Here is an 8,553-nt window from a genome sequence, read left to right on the forward strand (position 1 = left end):
AATGCATTTTATCTTTTTTTTTACTTATGAACTACTAAACACGCGTAAAAAATATGCTACCATTACGATAAACATACTTTTCGCGTTATTTGACATTTGAGTTGAATGAAACGTGTGTAGCCACTGTTAGCTCGCGCGGCGCTCCGCTCCTACGGGGAAGGCAGGCAGGCAGGTAGCAATGCTGTCGAGACATCCCGACCCGTACCGCGCCGTCATGAGGAGGGAATGACCACGGAGTGAGGGAGGGTAAACCAGGGATGTTAGACAGTAGCTCAACGAAGCTGGTACAGATGTCACTAAATGCTGGTATCTGAAGAAAAAAAAATGGTACACTCCAAGATCCTACATACTTTATTTGTTGACAAGTGTGTAACCTTTTATGTTTCCATAGTATATATCGTATTAAAGCAGTTTATATAAATATCATTACACACACACACACATATATATATATATATAATCTATAAACAAAATCTACAAGATCTTTGTCAGTGTAAGATCTTCGGCATAGCGCTGTGATGAATTTCTAGAGAACTAGCATCTGAAATTATAAGATGGTCATAAAAACGTTAGCACCTATTATGAATACTTTCAATTAAATTAGCACTTAAAAATTTCTCTTAAAATGCAGTTTTATTAATAGTATACAGATGGAATTATTAAAACGCAACTATTCGAATTATTCGTCCACGCCTAAAGTTAATTGTTAATGCATGGCGCATCGCGCATGGTCGATGTTCAAAGTTGGTATTTCTGCATACCAGCACAATTTATACTTGGTACATGGTACAAGACCCTGGAAAATGGTATGTGTACCAACAAGTTGGTACGTCTAACATCCCTGGGGTAAACCGAGTCTATCCCCTCCACCGACATCATTTCGCCAGGACGCGCTCCTAGTAGGCCACTCCTCCAAGGCTAAACTCCGCCCAGGCTAGAGGTATTTTGTGCTGCTCGCGCCGGATTCTGAGTAGCCGCTTCCCTATATACCACTCTTAAATTCCCGAAGGGGGGGGGGGGGAGGGGCTGACCTCCCCCTAGGACTACGCCCATGTAAACTATGCCTTTCGGGTGACGCTGGTTAGTTGCCAAAAAATAGTGTGTAATACTACAAGAAATATATTGTAACTTTGTACATCACATGACTGGTTATATTTTGCACATATAAAAATGTTTTTTTTTTCTTCGAGATACTTAATACTTAGTATTTCTCACGAAAATTAGCGCATCATTTTATATTTTAATTAATGTTTCATTCCAAAGGATTTTTTTTTGTAAAAGTAAAAAAAAAAACTGTTTTTTTCTGTCAGAGATATTTGATAGGTAACTAATAGTGTTTGTCGCGTGGCTGAACACGGGATGTGACGCGATGTTTTTGCTGTCGCGCTGTTGTGACTGGCAGGCGACCCGGCTGAACTGTGGACGACCTTCGCGAAGGATCTGACCCTCGACCCTGGAAGCAGCGGGCGGCCGACTTGCGAGGGACCAAGGTCAAGGTCAAGGTCAAGGCGAAACACGAGCGACCGGAACTCCTACGAAGACGTGCACAAAACCTGGGACTATTTCACGATTTGCGTTTTATTCAATTACTACCTGATTCCCGACATGCGTTGCAATGCCTCAATCTTTTTTTTTTTTTTTTTGCAATTTGTTTAAAGTAGGTACACATATACAAAGCATCTCTCTACCTATATGTCTCTCGGTGGCAGTTAAAACATTTTAAAAAATGTATGTTTTTACATATCTATACTTTTATTTATTGTTTTACCTGTCAAAGGTGCAACATGTGTAGGTATATAAAAACACGCGCGTATTTGAATGTAACGTTGTATCGAAATTTCAAAGAAATCGGTGAAGAACTTTCGGAGATTTAAGATTTGGAACGAACAAACATTTACATTTTTTATTTATATAGAATATGGGCTTTATTGGTGGCGAAGTTAAGACGATATGCCTTTTCTAACTCTTAACGAAATTTTTTTGCTATTATATCATACATTGAAATTTAAAAAAAAGCCTAACATAAACATAATACATGATAAAATACGTAATAAGATAAAAAGTAGAATAAGCTTTAACTAAATGTTAAAATATAAGAGGTAACCATTACAAAATGTAACCGAAAAGCTCATTTTCGGGCAACTGAAAATTAAGTGTGTGGTGGAAAGTAACTAAGGTTTATAATATTAAGTATTAAATTATAATATTATATAATAATTAGTAGTATTACATTAAAACCAGTCACTCAAAATTTTTTCGAAGCTTAAACATAAACTTGTGGCTTAAAAATTACAACATTCATATTACCAGATCACCGTCACGTTAGTTGAACCACGCACCCCGCTAAGTACACGGATAAAAGTTACGAATTTACTGTCGTAGAAAACGCTTAGGTTTGTCATGTACTGTCGCAAATTAGATCGTTCTCAGTAGAAGTACCAACAGTCTATTTTACGTATCCTTCTGCCACTGTTCTGTCAACAGAGTTGGTAGTAAAAAAAAGTGGTTGCAAACAAATATCACGAGTTGGTTTTAACGTGACATTTGAAAAATAGGTACAACTGGAACAACATACACCCTATAAACCTCAGAATATACTCTCGCTCCATCAGCCATATATACCAAAAACTGTAGCAATAGAGTTGTAAAAAACCAGCACAAAATTGCTTTTCTATTTTGATATGTATAATTAGATATATATGACACGTATTACACCCTAAAAATGGGGCCAAACTAAATGTAAAATAAAATACAAATAAATAAAAAAATACTTCGGAGGCCTGTCAAATTTAAGACGAGTTACACGACTTCGACTATATTTATGAATAAGGTAGCTACTTAAAAACAGGTATTTCATAAATGCAAGTAATGTTTCTACAACTACTTACGTTGTTTTTTTAAATATTAATATATTTTAATTTTCTTGAAAGGAAACATTAGTTAAGGAATCAACATTTTATTTAACAGTTATGGTTGTAATTTACATCTGTTTTAAAGTATTTATAATGTAGCTAACCTAACCATTTACAATGAACAAAAAAAAACAACCGAAGATGCACGATCGGGCATTTGGCTCTCTCGTCTTTGACAAGGAGGCTTCCCAAGATGCAGTCAAGTGACAATCGAAGCGTTCCAATTGGAAGCTCAAGCCACACGACACGCGAAATTAGAATTACCGAGTGCATGGCCCCCACAAGGAGGAGGGGGGGGGGGGGGGGCTGGTTGTACCCCTGGGTCCAGGGCCCGGGCCCAGCCCTGCTTATTTTTAAATGTTTAATTAGTATATTTTTTTTACAATCTAAAAAAAAAATTAATATATTTTTTAATCCAATGAAATTTTATAAGATTTTACACAACTACAGCTAATTTTATTTTTCTGTAACTATTTTCATTGTTATTTAAGTGTGTGAAATAAATATAAATACTTGCTGTGATTATTTTAAAGTAAAATAATTTTATAAATAAAGCTTAGTTTGGACTTAAAATAGTATAACCATAATTATACCCTGTATTTTCAGGTTAAATAACATTCTGAAAAGAGTGCAGGCAAGAAATAACCATGTAATTATAATTGGGGGGGGGGGGGGGGGGGGGCAGTCTCCAACGATCCTGGGTGCAGGGCCCGTAATCGAATGTGGGGGCCATGACCGAGTGTCAAACCAGTTGCGACAACGCCTGGAATCAACCCGTCGTCTGGCGACAAGACGCCTCGTCTCCATCGTAGATCTCTGGTGGTAAGTTCCACCCACACAGGTTTTCGAAAAAGCGTTTTCGGCTTTATCAACGCCAAGCTAACCCGCGGTGTTAACATGTTCTATATACTGCATCGGATGTCTTAGTCTATGGAGCGGGTATCTGTTCTAAATTCTAAGTCACTCTGGATAGCAACAGGTCAGCAAAACAATCCGATGCTCCAATAAAGATGGAGTCTACGTATTAGTTTTAGTAGCTTGAAAGTAACTCGCTAAGAAGAAAAGTAAACAAAGTGTTACCATGAAGTACGTAATGGTGAGAAGAAAAAAAACATGCCAACAACACATTAGCGTTAAATTTCATTATAAAAAATATGAATAATTGTTTTGCTATCAAGATGGTATTATTTATTACTTAACCTCATGATAAGTACAGTTAGATTATGCAACGACTCAGGATATTAGTAATTTGTAAAAACCGTGTCTCTCAAGGTTATACAATTTAGTTGGTCTATTTTTATCTTATTAAAGAAGACATATCACTGAAAACAAACATACCGGCTGCCGCAACCGACAGAATATTTGAAGGAAATAAATAACTTTCCATAGTTTTACCATTAGTTACCTGCCCCTCACCCCCCTTATTTTTTCCCAGTTTTTGATCGTCTTTGGCAAAAATATTATTATAGGAAAAGCAGATAGGTATACGAATATGTGTGAACCTAGGTCGACTAGAATAATGTTTTTTTTTATAACGTAGGCTTTACCCGAGTAACAAAATCCAAATTAAATTTATCAATTTTTAATGCCATAAATTTATCAATTCTTCTCTTTAAGTCATTTCAATATTAGTTCGGCCCATGGGCGCAAATATGTAGGTTGTATACTGCCCTTATTTTAGCCTATGTGCATACAATAAACAGAAATCTTTTAAATATACCGAATGTTTTACATAAAAAATATTTTTGACGTTTACATTTATCACACGCATTCCACAGTCACGCTTTTGCTAGTGAGGGATTTCTTAATTCTAGGGGGGCCCGGGCCCCCTTCACAATTCCCCCCCCCCCCCCCACGAGGACGGATCTACGCCCATGGGTTGGCCAATTGCATTTCAATATTCAAGACTTGGCCAGTAAACTGAACAGAGGCTCTAGGTACTTGGGTTCGAATCCCACCTCGATATTGAGTGTTTTAGTCTGGTGCACAGGCCCAAATATCTTCTTTAAATAAATAACTGCATGCATATCCGAAAATTAATGTTGACTTTCTTTGAACAGAAAAATAAATGCTTTCACATCATAATAACTTGATTATTTCGTAACTTTAATACACAGCCGGTTTTCTGGAAGGGTTAATAAATAAAAATTTCATTAGTAATAGATTCATTTATAATTTAATTATTGTTCTCATGACGCCTTTACGTGATCATTAATATAGCTATGTCTCTATTTTTAATTCCTTAGCCTATCTACAAAACTAGCATCACAAAAAAATAATTTCATAAAATTGTACCTGGTACGTATTTTGCTACACGATACTCAAGACACATGTATAAGGCGACAATTTTAAAATCACGAACTATCAGTAACGGCTAAAACTAAAGTAGGCGTATAGTTAAATTGGGTTACGACGATTAATTCATTAGTTTATATCACATAAGCGGCTGCGTCATGTATGCTTTAAGGCTACATACAATGATTCCTTTCACAAAAACTCAAAAATCGAAGTTTTCGGTCTGCTTGTGCCTTGTCGTAAAAATAAACCGTCGTAACGATTTTTCAATCATGCACATAAAAAAAAGCACAATATACGGAAACGTAATCTACGCGTATGTGTACCAGAACACAAATGTAATATTCTGATATTTATAGATGTAACTGTCTATCAAACAACCTTCTCCATAGAAAATTTTTTAATATCTGCAAGCCACATGCAATTAATATTTTATTTATTCAAACGAATACATGAAAATACTTACTCAAACAGTAACCCTGGGAACGTTTCAAACGCAACATGCGAAACATGTTTGAATTCTCACAGAATGTCCGCACAAATCTGTAGAAAAAATTTCCCGAATTTTCCTTGACCAAAATTACAAAATTTCGCTAACAAATTTTTGGGAAATAATTTCTTATTTTGCATTTTTTCTGAAATAAAGGCAATTCGGCCTCGACCATCCCTATAGCTGTACTAGTTCAAACACAACCTTACATACGCCACTTTACTGTGTATTACTATGCACTTAAACACCGCCCGGAGAAAAAATGTGTTCAAAGTATGGGTGATGGCATACCATTGCATATCAACCCTTCAAATAACTATCATTAAGGAATTTCCATGACGTTTCTAGGTTTTAAATGAGAATTCCCTGTCTTTCCAGGATGTGAACTCCCTGCAAACATGTTCGAATTCTCACAAAGGAGTTATGTAAAAGATTTACGCATGTCCGGCGGCGTGGTGCTCCAGTTTTTACAGAACCCGACTGTGCCAAGTCGTGTCGGAATGCTGCCTGATCACCGCAGGCTTAAAAATATGGAACTGTTCTGCTCAAGTTGTAAAAAGCAAACAAAAAAAAAACGTAGAAGCCGCTCGTACCACAGGTTACAACACACAACGTTTCATTTAAACAGCATCGAAATTATGTTTATAAGGCTTACCTTTTATGCACGTTTCCAAAATGTAGCCGTTATAGTTCAGCACGATTTCTGGAGACGATGTAGGCGTCTGTAAATGCTGTAATCCCAATTTGAACAAAGTCGTAGAGAATAAAACCATTGTGATGAAACTATTCCCTACAGTCTTCCTATTGAGAATCCTCTGGCAGTAACTACAGCACCGTCACCAGTCGTCGTTACGGCACACGTCCGATGATACACAATCTGAGCTCAAACTAACACGCAAACAGCAGTCAAAAGTCATGTTATACACATTTTTTTTATATTTATTCAATTAATTACACACACTAAATTTTAAGAAATGTAAGAATCAAGTTTTAATTGCTAAATAGCTGCATTTAGAAAATAATCACGTGTGTCTGTCTCATTATGCGTCGTCGTTATAGGTATCACATTTTCTACTTTCTCCAAACGCTCTGACATACACGTTTATTAACACAGTGAAAACACAAGCCTACATTTTTTTTCGTAGCACCACTTCCAACGATCCGAATCGCTTGCCGGCACTAGCACGTCTAACTAGCAGGCCGAGGAGACACGAAGTCCGACTATGGGATAGGGCAAAAAACAACACAACCTAAAAGATTCTCCCGGCCAATAACGAAACACCCTTCCTAAGAGACTACATTCTTTCGCCCAGCACGGGCGCGCTGCCTCGGTGAAACTCAGCGTAGCCTCGCAAACAGGTTACCTTCTCATTCTTACCTGTTAAAAATTCCTTTCTGGAATGGAATGAAGGATGATTGCCCTCCCTTTCCCCCTCCATCCTACATTCCAAACGAGCAGCCAATCACGGAGCTGCATTAATCTCGCGCCAAGACAATTTTCGACCGTCTTCTACTGCTGCTCAGAGAGGGAGGGGGAGTGCCGCTGAGGTTTGGAGGGGGAACTCGGGGAGAGAAGTAGCGGTGCTGCCATCTAGCTTAAAGCACGTCAACTTTCACGAACTAAATACAAGTACGAATGGAGCGCCACCGGTTATTTCTGAGTCACAGAGCGTAATTCGTTCACAACTTTCATAATTTTATATGCGTAAGGAAAAAAAAAATTATGAGTTGGCAATAATTTTGTTTCAGCTGCCATTGCGAATTGTCATTTTATTAAAAAAAAAAGTTCTTTATCTTTATGAAAAATTCCCTGCAAGAAAAATATATATAGAAACGAATTTACAAAAAAATACTTTCAAGAGTCGTGTGTTGCGTCATCTCTCTCCGTTTGCGTTAGATAGCTCAAAAATGGGACATATGGCGAAAACATTAATATATAATTTTAAAAAATCGGTTAATTTTTATATCTAAACACAAACATACAAAACACACTTTTATAGAAACAGAAAAAAAAGTTTCAAAATTAATTTCCGTAAATATATATATTTCTTAGTAATAACCAAACATTCTAAGCCAATTTACAGTGTGATGTAGTTGTAACACACTAACATGTAAATTACCACATGAAAAATAGTTTTTTTTGGTAGACTTTTTGACTATATTATTAAATACTTGTACTTTTGGATCTTAACTTTTTTTCCTTCATTGTAAATCTACCTCAATAGTTCCAACTACTCACGTAGACAGAACCACTTTCCGCTCTTACAACACTTAATCCAGTCTGCTTACCGACGTAGATTTTGTAACATGAATGATTCTAAATATATAAATATTGTTAGAATATTTCAGCGAAAAAGATAATTTTAAGAATTTTGTGTCATCTTTTCCAGAAACTAGTGTTTCCCTGAAACAATGTGAGATGACTCATGAAATTGCTCATAGTGTGGTACAAAAAAAAACTTAGCTAATGCATCCAGAAATCCCTTTTCATAAAATGAACCATATAAGCTGTATTTATTATCATAGCGAAAAACATAATTTTAAGAATTTTGTGTCATCTTTTCCAGAAACTAGTGTTTCCCTGAAACAATGTGAGATGACTCATGAAATTGCTTATAGTGTACAAAAAAAACTTAGCTAATGCATCCAGAAATCCCTTTTCATAAAAATGAACCATATAAGCTGTATTTATTATCATAAATAGCTGGATGTTCGTGAATTATACGTTTAAAGACTAATTAAATGAAAAATCAAGGGCTAGAACAGGGTACTTTCCAGAAATATTCAGTATTCCCCGCAGATAGTAATCACAGCAACGTTCGATCCGTTATCTGCCGAACATTCCAACACACCTAC

At 36.4% G+C, this 8,553-nt stretch overlaps 1 protein-coding gene across 1 annotated transcript in view; it reads right to left on the reverse strand.

The window, feature by feature from the left end:
* LOC134538448 (protein expanded) overlaps positions 1-7,143 on the reverse strand; it is a 255,870-nt gene extending 248,727 nt beyond the window's left edge. The window contains exon 1 of the mRNA XM_063379775.1: positions 6,353-7,143. The gene's annotated coding sequence lies outside the window, so the exon portion shown is untranslated. The remainder of the gene's footprint in view (positions 1-6,352) is intronic.
* Between the last annotated feature and the right edge of the window lie 1,410 nt (positions 7,144-8,553).

The sequence above is a fragment of the Bacillus rossius genome, chromosome 13 (assembly GCF_032445375.1).
Source record: "Bacillus rossius redtenbacheri isolate Brsri chromosome 13, Brsri_v3, whole genome shotgun sequence".
NCBI classification, from domain to species: Eukaryota; Metazoa; Arthropoda; class Insecta; order Phasmatodea; family Bacillidae; genus Bacillus; species Bacillus rossius.